The 17,615-nt window shown below is 33.4% G+C and overlaps 1 protein-coding gene across 1 annotated transcript in view; it reads right to left on the bottom strand.

Moving 5' to 3' along the window:
- Positions 1 to 17,615, bottom strand: part of LOC129235091 (F-box-like/WD repeat-containing protein TBL1XR1) — a 67,491-nt gene that overhangs the window by 33,027 nt on the left and 16,849 nt on the right. The window lies entirely within an intron of this gene.

The following is a 17,615-nucleotide window of genomic DNA, read 5'->3' as shown; positions in this document are numbered from 1 at the left end:
AAACAATAAATATATCTCTCAGCCACACCAAAATAATGAAGTAGACAAACAGAAAATACTAATTTCGATGGAATCGACCGCTGGAACACTCTTTAAATCTTGCTACAGCCCAACTTGAAAAACAAAATAAATTCACAGGAAAGAAGAAAAACTCGTAATATGCAGGTTTCAAGAGCCACTCTTTTCAATGGTTAAAAAAAAAAAAGCAAGCAAAAAGTTGATTTACTTTGCGATGAAATCATTATGAAGAAAAGTTGAAAATTTTTAATTTATATTATACAGCGCCTTTGCAATACAACTTCATATTTTGTATGTATTTTTGTATACAAAATATATTTGTTGTTATGTATATTTTATTCATTTATGTGTTTTGTCACTCATGAATGTTAAGATTTTTACTTTACAAGAAGTCTACAGTATCTCAAAAGTACAATTTCGTGACCTTTCAAAAACATCGAGGGGTGCAATGGTTAATGTGCTTTTAAAGAAATAAATTTTATAAATTAAAAAATGAACTATTTCTATAGATATTCTTATTTGTAAAATCAGCCTGCCAGAATATAAAACTTATATTCATAAATGATATTTTAAATTCAGACTCGTTTTCTGATAAATCAGTGAGTAAAAATAAAAATTTAACACCTTCTTTGGAAGCAATTTTTATTTCTATTTAAATATCTTTAAAAAATACTAAAATTATCGCGGTAATATCTTTTGAGCGCACATGCTGACATGGTTATGCTATTTGAACAAAATCAGACAAACTATTCGTTTAAAAAACGTAAGATAGTCAAGACTTACGTTTTTGAGAAATATTCAGTTTCAGAAGTTTTTCGAGGAACAGACGCAGAACTCTTTCTCCTTAGGTTACTAAAGATAGTCCAAAATAACGTTTTTCAAGACTTCACTTCGAAAATGTTCCAGGCGAAAGCCTTAAAACACCTCCCACTAACATCAAGATAGCATGAAATTGCAGTTTTAAAACATCATCAGTTTCGGAACTCCCGTGAAGAAGGGAATTTTACCTCAGACGAGCAGCACCCTGCCATCTGAGCAGAAAAAAAATGAGCTGATGTGTGCCTCACATGGCTTCCTTTTACTCCAATTTAATGTCATTTTCCCATAATTGGTAATTTTAATGTGATTCAATAGTTTACTCTCTAAATATCACCAGTGGCCAAACGGAAACCTAAAAAAAAAAAAAAAAAAAAAAATCCGCCAAATTTGTCGCCAAGTTGGCGACCAAAAGACTGGCGATATATTACCAAGTGTCTGCGAAATTATAACACCACTTGAGTTTACATCGAAATTAACAATGATTTCCCCCCAATAAGGAGCAAAAGACCCCTTTAGAAACACTCGAATGCAACCAAAAAAGGGGGGGGGGGTGCACAACTAGACCCTACTAGGAGTCTATGTACCGAATTTCAACTTTCTAGGACTTACCGTTCTTGAGTTATGCGACATACATACGCACATATATACGTATATACAGACGTCACGAGAAAATTCGTAGTAATTAACTCGTGAATCGTCATTATGGATATTTGGCGTGTCTATACGTTCTTAGGCACTTATCCACGTGTGGTCGAGTACAAAAAAAAAAAAAAAAAATCAATATTCATTCGGGGGGTGAATAAAATGGATATTAAGGTCAATTTCTGAGTTAAATTGTTTTCGCGAATACAATACTTCCTTTTTTGTAAAAGGAAGTAAAAAATAAATAAATAATACTGGGGCCACAGAGGTTTGTTTTTCAAACAAACAAAAACTTAAGGAGAAAATTAGAACTTTCAACATGGAAAAGTCAAAAGAGTCAAATGTTTTTTGGGGGGAAATATCAAAGAAAGTTTCTTCATTACATTTAAAAAAAAAAAAAAAACGAGCTGATATGTGCTTCACATGACTTCCTTTTACTTCAATCTAATGTCATTTCCCCATCACTGGCAATTATAATGTGATTCAATAGTTTACTTTCTAAATATCACCAACAGTGGCTAAATTAAAACCAGATTTAAAAAAAAAATCGCCAAATTTGTCGCCAGGTAGGCGACAAAACTTGGCGACCAAACAAACTGGCGATATATCGCCAAGTGTCCGCCAAATTATAACACCACTTGAGTTTACATCGAAGTTAACAATGATTTCCCTCCAAAAAGGGGCAAAAGACCCCTTTAGAAACAACCGAATGCAACCAAAAGGGGAGGTGCACAACTAGACCCCACTAGGAGTCTACATACCAAATTTCAACTTTCTAGGACATACCGTTTTTGAGTTAAGTGACATACGCAAGTACGCACATACATACACACATACATACGTCACGATAAAACTTGTTGTAATTAACTCGGGAATCGTAAAAATGTTATGAATATTTCGCGTGTCTATACATTCTTAGGCACTTATCTTCGTGTGGTTAAGTCGAACAAAACACTCAACATTCATTCGGGGATGAGTAAAATGAAAATTAAGGTCGATTTTTGAGTGAAAATTTTTTTACGAATACAATACTTCCTTTTTTGTAAAAGAAAGTAAAAAGATTAGGGACATTCCGAAGGAGAGAAGAGGGGCGCCTTTTCCGATGTTAATCCTATCCTTTTACGTCACCAAAGATAGCCTAAAATTGTGTTTTTATACTTTCAATTTCACACAAATCCAGGGGAAACTCCATGAGCTCGTTTCAACAAACAAATTTAAAGATCGTTTAAAATTTCTTTTCTTAAACGTAATTTTCGAAAATGTTCGGTGCGAATCGAAAGGGAGCGGGGAGAGGGTAGAAGATGAACTTCGAGTCCTTGAACTCCATCCCTCCCCATGATGCCATCAAAGATGATCTTCAATTACTCATCCAGACCTCAACTTCGAAAATGTCCGAGAAGACTCCCGAACCCCGTTCCTTTCCCGAAATGGCCAACTGTTTCAATAAGAGGACTTTAATTTCGAAATATTTTTGAGGCATCGTATTCCCCCCCCCCTTTCCACAACATTTTGACTATCTAAAATTTCGTTTTTATTAAAAACTATTATTTCGAAAAATTTTCAACGGAAAGCCTTACGTGAGTGCCATCAAATAGCCCACAACTTTATATCTAGAACTTCTATCTCGAAAATTTTTCAGGGAAGAGCCCCTGAACGCCATATCCCTCCACAACATTAGAGATAATCCACAACTACGTTTGTAGGACCTCAATAGCCAAATTTTTCCACCAGACCGCCCCCGTTTTTCGCTCTCCTCCATTATTATTTAAAAAGTCTAAAATTTTCTTTTCAGGACTTCCGGGAAAGAATTACTCAACCCCATCCCTTCTCCCAATATCGTCAAAGATGATGTACAACTGCGTTTTTAGGACTTCAATTTAAAAAAAAATCCGGTCTATATCCCTCGGATCAATAAAGATCGTCTAGAATTGCGTTTTAGTTGAGTAGACTGGGGCACGTTTACGCAGTGCCCTTTTTTCAAAACGAATTATAACTGAAGAGCCAACCATCATAACTGATGCTGCTCTCTAGCACATATTCGCAGAAGTTTTTGAGCATCAGTCGAAATTCGGTCTAGCATGCAGAAATAAAATCTGTTTTCTACCAAGTTGAGTAAATTTTGTGTTGAACGTTTTGAAACTTATTGGGAATAAATAGTGCTTAGTTAAGAAAGAACAAATATATAAAAATTAACAGAATTTTATTCTTTTTTTTTAAGAGTTATACTTGTATATGAACTGAAATGTTATTATTTTTTTTCACATTAGAAATAAATCCAAACTTGACGACGGGGCAAATTTACGCGTTGACGTTGGAGCACCTTTACGCACGTTCTTACGGTGCCCTACTTCTAAACGTGCCCTGACCTTTTTTCGCTCCGAACTGTCACAAACCTTTTTAGTATTTTCAGGTTATTTAGTTTTGAAAATCACCATTTTTTTTTAATTGAGTTAAAATTTTTCTAGTTCTTTGAGTTTTCATGCCAATTCAGCTTTTACTTTATACACTTCTCAGTCTGTAACAAATTTGCTTTATTTTAACGATGTTAAGACAGCATGTTCAAATCACTAACAGAACCATGTTAGGTGTCAAAATAAATATGCGTAAAAGTGCCCCGTAACCAACTTGGACTCAAAAAAAATTTTTTTAACGGTTTAAAACACAAACAGAGCAACAACTGAATATACCAATTTTGACTCCATTAATTGCTTCATAAAATCGCCACGTCTAAAATTTCCAAAGTTAAAATCATAAACATTAAAAAATTCATAGAAAAAAATCCTTTTAAACGTGCCCCGGTCTACCCCACCTAAATTTAGAAAACTTTCCGAGAGAACGCTCCCGACTTCATCTCCCTTTCAACAACAACAAAAATCTATGAAAAATTATCATATAAGCTTTGTGCTACAATATGATTAAAGTAAATAACAACGTAAATAAAGCACAAATATTGGAGTAGATACAGCATATAGCTATTTCAAGGCTACAATGGAGATTCTTCATCAGTGCAAAAAGCTCACCAACACAACCAAAAGTTGTGAGAACACAACTCTCGCAACTTTTGGTTGTGTTGGTGAGCTTTTTGCACTGATGAAGAGGCTCCATTGTAGCCTTGAAATAGCTATATGCTGTATCTACTCCAATATTTGTGCGTTATTTACGTTGTTTTTCACTTTAATCATCAACAACGAAAATCGTCAAAACTTTCGCTTTTGTTGTTTCTATAACGCGGGGATGATGAATATAATTTAATTCCCTTAACCAACGACCTTAATTCGAGAAAGAGGTAATCTTGTTTCTGATTGTTTTAACTAGTAGCGATGATTCTATTAAGCGATAGAAATCTGAAAACCAATAAATATCATCGATTCATTCTGAAGTGATTAAAATGGAAGACTTCGCGGAAATTTTAGTGCATACTTCCTTTATTTCCTGCAAGGAAGTTAAAAAAAGAAAGAAAGAAAGAAAGAAAACCGTTGAAGTAAAGAAAAATTTTTTTACTTACAACTTCAGATGATCCTAGAGCCGCTATATAGATGATCCAAATGCAAAATTGCTGACGTAAGCCCTTTCATGTTATAATAATAGGTGCAAGGTCAGGGTTCATACACTTTTGGTTAAAAAAAGTTCCCTGACTTTTCCAGGTTTTCCAGGTTGTTTTTTAGAAAATTCCAGGTTACTCGCTTCATTAAAAATTTAAGTTTAAATAGTAATATTTTCAAAATAATTAAAATTGTTTAAAGTAGCAATGCAGAAGAACTGAAACTTCTCCCCTTAGATTTAAAAAAAAAAAAAAAAAAAAACTTGGATTTTTTTTCCTTTGTTTTCTCTGTCAAAATTTTAAGTTTTTTTTAAACATTTTGTTCAAAATTGTTTTAATTTGTTTACTATTTGTTGAAAACAGAGTACTTTCAACTTATTTTAGCGTTTTTTTGATGTCACGCATAATATTATAGCGTTTTGCTGTAGTCCTGCAGCAACCTTTTAGCATCCACTTTTGGTTTACAATACTTTTTATTTTCTTATAAGTAGGTTACACAAAACATATTGAGCAAAATGCAAAGCTAAATTTTAGTATAAATATGATTAACTTGTTGCATCAATTGGCATACCATGTAATGCATAGTAACAAAAATCAACATCCGCCGATCATAGGCCAATGCCAATAATCTTTTTTTTTTTTTTTTCACATATTAAAGGACGCTTACATTAAAATTTCAAATTTTCTTTTCCAGAAAGTATTAGTTAATTTTCAAAAATTCACAACTTTTTGCACATTTTAATGTTAGTTTCAATGTTACTCATTGATATAAACATCCAATTCTGTTTCTGGAAGTTTAAGTCTACTTCCATTGTGCAAACGATCAAATATGGCGACAAAGTGAAAAATTTAAAATAATAAGTAGATTTTTGGATTTGTAGTATAAAAGTAGTAATAAATAATTAATAATCCTTAAAAGGATACAATAAAAGCAAAATAGTCAGTATTTAGCACATAAGAGTCTAAATCAATTAAAACAAAAAAATGTTATGAAGATTAAATTTTGCATTTTTCCAGAAAATAATTACAAATTATCCGGAAAAAAAAGGCACAATTTGTGTTGTTTTCAATAGTTTGCATTGCAATTAACATCCAATGCCGTTTTCGGGAACTAAGGCACTTAAAAAGTCTTGCATACTTCCATCTTGGGAATGACCAAATATGGCGGCTATGCCCGAAAATAAGAAATAACTTTTTTAATTTGTCGCATGAAGACAATTAAAAAATAATTAATCTTCATGAAACTACAATTCATTGAAAAGTTTTTATCACATTTGCGTCCGAGGCAATGAGGATAAGATTAAGTTTTAAGAACAATTTTTTTCATTTCTCAAAAAAATTATTTTAAATAACAATAGAAAAACAATTTGTAGACCATTTTTTGTTATTTTCATCAGTTTTCAATTAAAGAAAACATCCAATTCTGCTTTGTTTTTAGAAACTTAGGCATTTTAGGATCGTATCTACATCCATCTTGTGAATGACCAAAGATGGCGACTACGTTTCACACGTAGCTGAAATGATTTTCCGATCAAAAAAAAAAAAAAAACTATTTTCCCCGATCGACCTTCCCATCTACAGGTTGTGCTTTCGAAGCAGTAAATTGTCTTCTCTCCTTTTGAGTTCGTGCATAATTGCTGTTCACCTGATTTTTTTTCCCTTGGGAACTACTGAGAGCCAAAAATGGCGGCTGCTGAAGATTTTTTGGGTCGCCTCTTTTTTCATTGCTTTAAAATTGTTACAATTTTTTTTAAATACATCGATAAAAATGAAGATTAGATCTCATAAAACCAAATTCCCTGGGAAAAAATTGGGAAAAGAAAAATTTTGGGGACACATTTGGAAAATTCCCTGACATTTTTGACTATGTCATTTTCCATGATAATTCCAAGTTTTCCCGGAGCGTACGAACCCTGAACCGAATAGAATGTTGTGGCAACCCATCTAAAACTTTAGGCAGTAGAAAGAAATGCGTTCCCCTCACTGACTCCATGCAAGAAAATCTTCGCTCTTTTGGCGCATTTTTCGTTGTGAAAAAAAAAAAAAAAAAAAGTTCCATTTCTCGATCGCAGTTTTTAAGTGCCAGCGTCGGTTTAGATAAAAATTTACATTTTTTTTTCGTGAAATCACAATAAAAACGAAGACTAGATCTCATGGTACTTAATTCCTTGGGAAAAAAAATGGAAAAAAAATTTGGAGGACAAAATTTGAAAACTCCCTGACTTTTCCCTGACATTTTTGACAGTGTCATTTTCCCTGACAATTCCCGGTTTTCCCGGAATTCCCGGAGCGTACGAACCCTGAAGGTGCAAAATGGAAGAAATAGTTTTAAAATAAAAACGTAATAAATAGAGAAAAAGGATTTGGATTTGCTTTCTAAGCTCTTTTATTTCTAATGCAGAAAAGCCTCCTTTAACGGAAACTCTTAAATGGCGGACACCTCTAATTAGCGGACATTTTTGTCCTTTGTCCCTTATATAAGTCGCTCTATAAAACTCATTCTGAATAGAGGACGCATCAAATAACAGTCAGTTATTTGAACAAAAAATGCTTCTTTTTCATTGCTTTGACAAAATTTTCTATTTTCCAACTACGGACAATGTACTTTTATAAAAATTCATTATCATCCTCGCATTTGGATTTTCACTCTGGCTCCCTCCCTAATTTCTTTCCCTGCTCAAACTTGGCAAAGCTAAGCTGAGCTTTGCCTTCAATTCATGCGTCGAACCGCACTAAGCTGTGGACACCAGACACTTGCTGGTGAGATAAACTCAGTTTATCTCACCAGTTTGTTGGCACTATCAGCTTCAATGAGGGGTCATTCCATATGAAACGAGCAAAATTCACAAAAAAAAAGTGGTGGCCGCATGGTAACAGATTTTTATGAAATTTGGTATACAGGTTCCTTTTATGCCTATATAAAAATATCTAAAATATTTTGGATAAATATTTTTTATTTTAATAGTTACATGCGATTGCAAATTGGTCAAATTAAACAGCATTCTCATAAGTGCTAAATGTTGCATTTTTGAAGGCTTGTATTTTATTAACTATTTAATCAAAACATAAAAGTTATATATAGTAGTAATCTATGGAGTAGGGCAATTCATTTTATATGAAAAAACTACTCAGGATTATTATAGTTAACTTTTAACCGTGTTTTAAAAACTGAAAATATTTCAGTTTTCTCATAATCAAGCATTATAATTTTAAATCTCGAGCTTTAAGGAATGTTTTAGCTTTGCTGACATTGAGACCCAATAACATGCTAAGTGTCATTAAAAAAAAAAAAACACCTTACTTTTGAAGTTGTATTTTAACTCTTTTTGTCTTCAAAATCAGTTTTGAACTTAGTGACATTTTGTAAAATAGCGATTTTCCTCTTCACATAGGCCCAAAAATTTAAATGAGGGAAACTTTTGACAAGTTTTAGATTTTGCAGGAATATAAAACAGTATTTCTACTATTTGCTTGAAGAACTTCGAAATTTGTTTTTGATTTCCAAGCTTTAAAAAAAAATTCAGAACATTAGCATTTTCTTTGTGTTTTATGTGAAATTACGAAAAAGAGAACTAGATAAATAAATGATGCAAAAGCAAGTATATCTTACATTCATTTCAATTTTTTGAAAAAAAATGTACTGGCATAGTGTGAAATTTATAAAACAACTAGCATTCCCGTACCCGGCATTGCTCGGGTAATGGAATTAGCCGGGTTTAACAGTGCTTAGTGCACCTAGTTTCGAAAATCCCCTATAATAATTACTTATTACCTATAATTTTTTCTAATTTTGGAGGATCCCGGGGTCCCTGGACTCCTTATATATATGCCCTTGTCCTTAACCGATCTTTAACTTTTATTAACGATCCTTTTAAAGTATTGATTATCTTTGCAAACACAGACCATCCACATTTTATTGATATACCTATGTTTAAGCAAGAACTTCTTTGTATACAGCATTTTTAGTTTTTTTTTTTCTGGTGCTAAAATTATTAAGCTGCTTGATGAACTGACTTTGTAGCAAGCTACATAAAATTGGCCGTGTAAAAAAAAAAGGGCTTCTTTTAAATCGGTCCCTGCTACTTTTAATGTCTGTCCTTGTGACTTATTAATGGTTATTGCAAAGCAAACTTTAACAGGAAACTGCACTCTTCTAAATTCAAAAAGATTGGTTCGCCTGTGATGATGTTCTTAAAAACTTCGTTTCTAGTTTTGAAAAAATGAAAGCAAGAGACAAAAACATTATGATTTGACTTGAGAAAAGCCTCGAAGAACCACGTGAGAAACAAAAACAATATCAAATTTATAGTTCGCTATCGACCAAAAGTTGAGATGAAGTACTGAATAATGATTTGAATGGAGGAAAGCCTTCGAAAATAAGGGATTTAAATTCAATGACAGGTTTTAATTTCGCAGAAATTAAGAGGTTTTAATTAATTTCTCCCAAACTAATTGAGATTTCGAAAAATCCTTTCTTAGTGGTTACTTTCGTAATCATGCGGACATGCCTGCCAAATTTCAAGTCTAAAGTTTCAGTGGTTTCGGCTGTGCGTTGATATATATATATATATATATATATATATATATATATATATATATATATATATATATATATATATATATATATATATATGTATATATGTTATCTCAGGACGTTGATTTTTATATATTAAGATTAGTGGATAAAATTTATATCTTAAGCAATAATAATAACTTGAACAAATGCATCAAAAGTTTTTTTTTTTTTTTTTGCTCTCTACACAAGTTCTTTCGATCTGGCTAAAAATTTACGGCTCAATTTTTGCAGGAAATCCAGTTGAAGACGTTAATAGTAATTTCATTAATATATTTCAAGAAGTGAAAGACATATCTTTAATAGGTCATGTGTACTATAGTAACGGTCCATGTGGGTTCACTAACTTAATAAGAAAATCACTTATCTGAAAAGACATTGATGCATAAAATCAATGTGTAGAAAAACATTACCTATCCACAAATAGTTCATATATATATATATATATATATATATATATATATATATATGTGTGTGTGTAATAAACAAATGAAATTATTGATGTTGGATTTAGCCTGATCTCTAAACTCTTTCTCTTCAAACATATGCTCCTTTCACTGATGATTGAGATAAATCTGAGACTAGGAATTTAGGTGTTCAATTGTTAATTGAGCTAAAACGATGATGATTTCATATCTCCAAGACAGCTATGGGTACTATTGTTATTGAGCCTAACTTTCAAGATTGATAAGTTTTATTCATGATTTAAAAAAAAACTATTTGTGATTGTAGCAGGCAGGGCTGTGGAGTCGGAGTCGGAGTCGGAGTCGAAGAGTCGGAGTCGGACTGATTTTGGAATAAAGGAGTCGGAGTCGGAGTCGTTGGAAAACATGCCGACTCCGACTCCGGGCTTCTTTTTTTCTTTCCTTTTCACTGACTCTCCTTGCATTTTTTAAAAATTGATTACCAATTGGTTCAATTACATGTATAAAAAGATACTAATGAGAAAATAACTGCCATTATGGCAATCAGCTAGCTTGAATGCTTACCGAACTTTCTGTAGCCGTCCTCTAGTTTGCTTGCTTTTTAACTTAACTAATAGCAACTGTCAGCAAACGGTTTTGTTGAATAACATTTTCAAGTAATCACTTTCAAATTAAAATAGAAATATAGTGTTTTGTTCTATCTCAGTTTAAAATAGTAAAAGAAACGTAACAAATTAGTAAGTCGACGCCTGTAGCTAAGGTTGAAACGTTTAAGTGTGATCGGCAAATTCAAAGAAGTTCTGGCTCGAAAGCACGAATCCAAAAGATTCGATGAAATAATCTAATGTTTTTTTCTTTATTAAGACTATTTCTGTAAGCTTGGTTCTCACTAAAAAGTATGGAACAAAATAAGTGTAAAAAATTTCTTGATTACAACACTTAAGAATTGCAGTTAATCTTAAAACCTTCATATTTAGGTTAATTCTAAAGCAGCCAATAAAATTTAAATTAAAAATTTAGCGAAGAAGAAATATAGGTATAGTAAAAGCTATTCGTACAAATTTGTATACCGCCGCGTTTTGTGTAAAATTAGCTCCTGACGCATATGTGCCCTATTTTCGTTGAAATTTTATTGATGAAATATAATTTAAAATATATTCGTGAAAATTTTCAGAATTAAAGTATTTATATTTTTTATAAACTCTGAAATTAACTTTGGGTGTCATCTACTAGATGGATGTCACCAGGGGCAAACCACTCCCTCTCAAGAACTTGGATTTAGAAAAAAAGTTTTTTTTCTCTCAAGTTACAGCTTTCAAAAATTGAAAGCACACGATTTGATCAATATATATTTGTTAAACATTAAAGGGGGGCTTACAGATAATCATTTTCAAAATTTTTAAAAGGGATTTTTAAGTCATCTCACTTCTTAACTCGTAACTATTGGAAAGTTTGATTTTTAAATTGAATTTCTAACTTTGTATGACATCTTGGGTTTACAATAAAAAACAAAATGCTAAATTTTCATAAAAAGGAATTAATATTTCAATCTCTGTTAAGAGGTTTTCCCCCTTCCCTTGAATGGAGAGAGGGAGTTTAAAAAATACAATTAAAAAAATTAAAAAAAATTCCGGAGTCGGAGTCGGAGTTGGAGTCGGGCGTTTCAAAATCCAGGAGTCGGAGTCGGGGTCGGAGTCGGCCATTTTCCTTCCGACTCCGCAGCCCTGGTAGCAGGCAGAAGGGAGAAAATATCTTGCAGATTTAAGTTTAGATTATTGTAATAAGTTTAGATTATTGTATGTCGTATGCATACTTGTTCTGACGGATAATTGTTGGATAGTTTTATCAATATGCCATATTATGCATTTTACCATTGATAGTAAAAAGAAAAGTGATCTGCTTTCCATTGAAAATTAGATTCATTGTGTGGCAAATGTTGTTCAACTGGCAATTTTCATTCTGGACCGAAAAGCTATAACTAAAATAGACGAGTTTCACTACCAAAGGAATCCTTTTGTTTCAAAGAACGTCGCAGTAGGACGGTTGAAATAAATGGGTGTATTTCGTCAACTATACTTATTCATGGATAAAACAAATTTCCTCAAACTCATAGCCTAATCTCAAATGCTATTGAGAATTAGACGAGATGGTTCTCTTTCTTAATCTTTAAACTCGGTATGTTCTTTTAGTCATGCTGACATGATAGTTTTTCTAGAAACTTTACAGTTATTTTTTCTTATACCAGGCGTAGAGAGGAAAATTCAACTTTCAGTGGCACAATTATATTTAATTATGCATAATGGACTGTTATATATTTCTCAATAATTAGGGAAACATTTCAGCAAGTACTTCAATAACACTTTTAAGAAAATGAAACATGAAAGAACTGGTTAAGTCTTGATAAACTTACAATAAATAGCCGTAACTAATAAAATTTTACCTTAGTTCAAGTTACTCTAGTAACAAAAATACGCTGATTCCAATGAGTAAAATTTAGTATTATCTAAAAGACACTCCAATATGTTACGTAAAAAAAAGAGTAAATTAAGGGCATTCTCTCATGTTCAAACAAGCATCTGAAATAGAGGAAAAAATTAAAATTCCAGAAATTTTTGATTTTTCAAACTACGATTTCTTTATCAAGGAATTCAAAAAAAGTTACTAAATTAGAGCAGACAGTTAGTTATAGATAGATTTCCAATCTGAATCCCTTTTGCTGTTTATTTTTTCATTAAAAGAGCTAGAAGAGTGATTTGAAAGCTGAAGTAAATTGGCTACTTTCCAATCCTTGTTAATATCTCAGATTCAAAAAAAGCAAATACAAATGTGATGACCAGCAACAGGCTCTTGGCTCAGCTAGGCTGGTCCTATTCAATTTATTAGCCCCCAATGAAGATCAATGGCTCTCTTAAAGCTATCCACCCCCTTGCTTGTTACCATCTCTTCTGGTAAGCTGTTCCAAGTGTCCACAACAGTGACCGTCCACAACCCTACTAAAGTAGTAGTTTTTCCTAATTTCCAGGTTAGCCTGAGATTTGAATAGCTTAAAACAATGACCCTTTGTCCTGCTTTCAGTGCAAAAATTTAATCCATTAACATCATTCATTTTGATAAATTTAAACAAATGGATCATGTCCCCTCTGATCCTCCATTGCTCCTTGCTATACATATTAGGCCTATTAAGTCTGGTATCATAATCTAAATCTGAAAGCTCCTCATAGTCCAGTTACCCTTCTTTGAACCCTTTCCAATGCACAAATACCTTTCCTTAGATAAGGCAACCAAAACTGCACAGCATACTCCAAATGGGGTCTTACTATACTCCTATATAAAAGCAGAGGAACCTTCTTAGAATTGTTTGAAATTGATCTATTCATAAACCCAAGCCCCCCCCCCCCCCCCCTTTGTTACTTGCAATGCTGCGCTGTTGACTAAACTTGAAGTCCTGATTTATTAAAATACCCAGATCAATAACATTCTGCCTGACTAATGACTGAACCCTGTAAACGATATCTCATACGCTTATTTCCACGACGTAAGTGTAGCACTTGACATTTCCCTACATTAACTGCCATATCCCACTTATCTGGCCACTCTTGAAGCTGTTTTACCTGTTCTTTATTTTCTACAATCCCCATAACTTTTACATCATCAGCAAAACAATTCATGCTTCCAGAAATATCCTCATTGTCGTCATTCATAAAAATAATAAACAAGAGAGGCCCTAAAACTGAACAGTGAGGAACCCCGCTTTAAACATCACTCTATTTAGAATGATTTCCCCTCACAACTACTCTTTGTTTCCTTCTAGCCAGCCAATTTCTAACCCAAAGTAAAGTTTTTCCTCCCATTCCTATATCAGCTAATTTGCTGAGAAAAGCAGCATGCCGTACCTTATCAAAAGCTTTTAGAAAATCAATATAAACAACAACCACACACTTTTTGTTATCTAAAGTCAAGGTAACCTTGTCGTAGAAATGCAATAAATTAGTAGCAAACGATTTACCTTTCCTTAACCCATGTTGCAAACTAGTCAACAGACTATTAGTTTCTAAGAAATTCATAATATTAATTTTGATCAAAGTTTCGAAAATCTTACAAACCACTGAAGTCAGACTTACAGGTCTGTATTTCCCAGCATTATCTTTAGAATAAGGTAATGCTGGGAATAATTGCCTTTAGCTCCGAATAAATTTTATTTTCCTCTTTCCTAGTAGAGATTTGTTTATAGAATGTGGAAGTATTTATTTTTTAAGTGTACGTTTATAACTTACGGAGTTATTGAGTCCCAAACTGGCTGCCATGAACTCTGAAAATTTAGGCTTAGCGTAAGCATCAACTTCTTATTTCAATAACAAAGCAACAAACAGTTTTTAAACTTCCCTCATATATATGCATGGTTTACCTAAATAAAAATTTTCCTTGAAATCTGTGACATGTCAGTCACAGTTGATTCGCTCATTTTACATGGAATGACCCTGAAATGACATCTGCCTCCAACTCGGTTATTCACTGTTCCTGACCAAGGAGTTCTTTTTAGAACGAAACTGCAGTCTCGATGTGACAACTGGGCTGTTGTGGTGGATCCATCCACAGCGAGGGGGGGGCAAACAAAATGTATAAACTTTTGGAGGGCATCCCTTCCCCCAAAGTTTGCAAATTAAAAAAAATTCCGGGAAAAGACTACCCCCCCCCCAAACACATCACAAAAAGAAATCACCTAAAACTGTATTTTTATGACTTTTATTCCAAAAATTTTCCAGGGGTAGGTCTCTGAACCCCTCTCTCCAATGTCATTGGAGATCTCCAAAAATTTTGAATTTTTAGAGCTTTAATTTCGAAAAAAATTGACGGGGAAGATTCTTCGAATTCCATTCATTTTCCTAATATTACTGAAGTCATACAACAATTATGTAAAAAAAAAAAAACTCCAGTTTCAAAAACGTCTGCAAGAAGACTAAAACCTCATCTCTTCCTAACATCACAAAAAAATCTTAAACAATGTTTTTGGAAATTAAATATCAACATATTTTCAGGGGAGAGTTTTGAATCTCATGCCTTTGCCTAATGTCAGTAAAGTTGGCCGTCAAATGTGTTTTTAGGATTTTAATTCCGAAAAAGAGAGGAAGCCCCCAAGTCCAAGCCCTTCCCTTAACATTAGTGAAGATCGTCTAACATTGCGTTTTTGAAGCTTCAATATTGACCGAACAGCTTCTGACCCATCCCACCCCACTCTCAAAAAAAAAAGAAGAAAAAAGGGAAAAAAATAAACTGCTTACTAGAAAATAATCAACTTTATTATAAGTTCCCCCTTTTTATTTCTTCCTTTTTTTGCATCAGTGTCGCCCCCCCCCCCCCTCCCCAAAGCCCGGGCCACTAGTTTCTGGCTAGGCTGACATGGCCTCTCGTCAGGACTGACAACAATCTCATTTTCAATCTCTGTTTTCGAACAATTTCCGGTGTTAAGCTCCGAACCCCTGTTCCTTTTTCCATAGTCATAAAAGATGGCCAACTACTGCGTTTTCAGGACATCACCTTCGAAACATTTCTAGAGAGGAACCCCCAAGTCCTGGTTTCCTCATTTTTCAACATCAATCAAAAATTTACTAAAACTGCATATTTAGAAGTACATTGAAACATTCCTGGAAAAAAATTCTGAACTCTATGCCTTCTGCTACGTCATCAAAGGTGGCCTACAGTTGCGTTTTCAGGATTTCAATTCCGAAAAATATTTCGGGGAAAAGCAAATCAGCCCTCTTGTCTCTAGCATCATTAAAGGTAGCACTTTTTGGAACTCTAATATCAAAAAAAGAACTAGGGAGAATTCCTCAATCTCATCCTTTTCTTTCAAGCCACCAATAATTCAAACAATTTGCATTTTCAAAAATATACCCTTAAATTTCAAACATTTTCCAGAGAGGGTCCTTTAAACCTTCCTTCCTCCTATTAATCACCAAAGAGCATCTAAAAAGGCGTTCCAAACAAAAATAAAAACCTTAGGGGGAAGAGTCCACAAACATTCCTGCTTTTGCGTGAATATTGAACAGCTCAACCAACAAACAAATCCATAACTATCTTCAAATTTTATTTACAAACGCAATTTTTGTAAGTCATTAGGTTTGGTACGAAAACTGGTAAAAAGAAATGCCTTCTTGATACTGCAACCTATCTTTTATAAAGAAAAAAGTACAATTGAGGACCTAAATGGCTACTGTAAACAATTTACGAGTCCGCTAACAATTCAAAAACTACTAGTAGAAATAATTTCTTTTCACACCATTTTTTATTTTTCTCTCTCGTACTGGATACACTTTTAACTTTCATTCAAACTCTTTGAATCATACAAATTATTCAAAAAACAAAAAAAAAAAAAAACTCATGCTTGTTTTTAATTTTTTTTCATTAGCCCCCGCCCCCCCCCCCCTCCCGCCATATAATGCATTAGTCATTCGCCCCTCCCAAAGGGGTCGTCTGATTCCGCCATTGCCAGGCTGACTGGTATATTGCATGTATTTGCTATTTTTGGTTTCTCTCACAATTTACAGTTGAATCTCGCTACAACGTGATTTGACTCACGCGAAATGGATATAGGAAAAAGAAAGAAGCAGAAAAAAGAATATTAGATAACTGTTTATTAAGGCAAAAAAGAATTTTAAGCATTTGTCTTATTAGTTAGTGAAATAAAAATTCAACTTTTGCATTAACTACTGCAGTAAGCATTTAACTGCAGAGAATTTGAAAAAAAAAATGTGTTTTGTTCATTCATAGAAAAAAAAAGCAATTCCTATGCCTGTTGGAAATTTTTAATGTTTGTTAACTCTCTTCCATCTGCCACCCCTGATTGGAGCTGCTAGAAGTTAAGCGAAGGCGATGATTGAAAGCAGTTGTTTCGTCGGTATGCTCAGCCTTTTGTCAATTCATCGATCTGTTTCTCCCCTGGAGATATTTTTGAAATTGTAATCCTAAGAACGCAGTTTTAGATGGTTTAGACAGTGGAAAGTTCCAAGGGGCATTCTGAGCAAATTTTAAGAACTGAAGTTTTAAAAATGCGATTATAGGCGATATGTGTTGGCATTAGAGTAAGAGATGAAACTTAGGCACTGTCCTCGATCGTTTTTTTTTTTTTTTTTGAAATAGAGTGAAATCGATCACCCTCACCCCAATTTTTCGACATTGAAGTTCCAAAACGCAGTTACCGATAAATGATGATAACGGGAAAGAGGACTCAGGGGCTCTCCCCAAAAAACATTTCGAAATTGAATTCCTAAAAAATGAAGTTTTCAAACAATATTCAGTGATACCATGGTGAGAGTTTAAAGTTCTCCACCTTATTATTTTTTTTTTTTTGGAATAATAATTTTTTCATTTTCAAATTTCATATAGGAACATCGGCTCACTCTATTTAAAGAGGACTGCGCCACCTCAATAAATAGTTGTTTTTAATTATCCAACTTTTGACGATTTGGATGATATTAGAAGGAGGAGTTCAAGCGCAAGGCCTTTGTCTGGAAGTTTTCCAAAATGGAAGTCTTAGGATGCAACTATACACCATATTTACTAACGTTAGGACTCTGCAATTTTTCAGAATTGCAGCTCA

Source organism: Uloborus diversus, chromosome 2 (genome assembly GCF_026930045.1).
Source record: "Uloborus diversus isolate 005 chromosome 2, Udiv.v.3.1, whole genome shotgun sequence".
Classification (NCBI taxonomy): Eukaryota; Metazoa; Arthropoda; class Arachnida; order Araneae; family Uloboridae; genus Uloborus; species Uloborus diversus.
The sequence above is the reverse complement of the archived record's forward strand: the minus strand, read 5'-3'. Positions and strand labels throughout refer to the sequence as shown.